The following is a 1152-nucleotide window of genomic DNA, read 5'->3' on the forward strand; positions in this document are numbered from 1 at the left end:
GTATATGTGCCTGTGTGAGAGTGTGTGTATGTGTGTGTGTTCCCACAGAAAGCCCTTTGTCAGATGTTTGCATTGCGATTATTTGTTACTCATGTATGTCTTTTCTTTTCCTTTCCTGGATATAATCATTTAACAAAAGTTATCAGTTTTTTAGAAGGTCACTTTGCTGGCTTTTATTTATTTTATTTTAAATAATGCTTTATTATATTTGTGGCCAAAATGTACATGGCAGATTATATTCCCATTGAACAACTTCTAGAGAAAATGTTTAGTGATATTAATTACATATTAAAAACATGTGAGCAAGTTAACGAATTCTGTAAGCTGGATACTCTACCCCTCTTTCCTCATTCTCTTTGCATCAGAGTAATTGTCGATCATTTAGTCTTATAATGATGCTTTCCTAAAGAAGAACAACACTCATTGGTGATGTTTCTCTTAGTTTGTGAGCCTATTTCTTATTTACAGAGCCCTATTGGTATGGTGGCTAAACTTGGGCTGCTAACCACAAGGTCAGCAGTTTGAATCCACCAGCTCCTCTGAGTGAGAAGGAAGAGGCTTTCTACTGCTGTAGAGTTAGAATCTTGAAAACCCAAAAGAAGCAGTCTACCCAGTCCTGTGGGTCACAATGAGTCAGAATCTACTTGATTGCAGTGTTTTCTTGGAGAGTGAAATGTCTGAAGTAGCTAAAAAGTTGATTTTGGATAATACATTTGGTTCAAAGTTTAAAGAGCATTTCAAGGCAATATTCTCATGGAGACCTCTAATTTCATAGAGTTTTCTAATTTCAACCAGTGGTATATTTGGATATTTTAATAATTTATAGATGTTTCTCTCATTCTATCCCTATTGTATTCTTCATCTGAATGACTGATGGCATTAGTCCAGTAGTCCATTAGTCCAGTCTAGTACTTCTTTTTTCAGGGTAGATGAGACAGGGGTCGTGTTAACAAATGGATAGACTTGATTCTTCTCTGAATATTAGGTTTCCTCCTGACAACTACAAACCAATAGCTGTATCTTGGGTGACCACTCGCAAGCTTTTAAGTCTGTGGAAACTACCCACTATTTAGAGCAGCAGTTCTCAACCTGTGGGTCCCGACCCCTTTGGGAGTGGAATTACCCTTTCACAGGGGTCGCCTGATTCATAAC

This window comes from Echinops telfairi, unplaced genomic scaffold (assembly GCF_000313985.2).
Source record: "Echinops telfairi isolate 266 unplaced genomic scaffold, ASM31398v2 ScPeMD7_31;HRSCAF=116, whole genome shotgun sequence".
Lineage (NCBI taxonomy): Eukaryota > Metazoa > Chordata > Mammalia > Afrosoricida > Tenrecidae > Echinops > Echinops telfairi.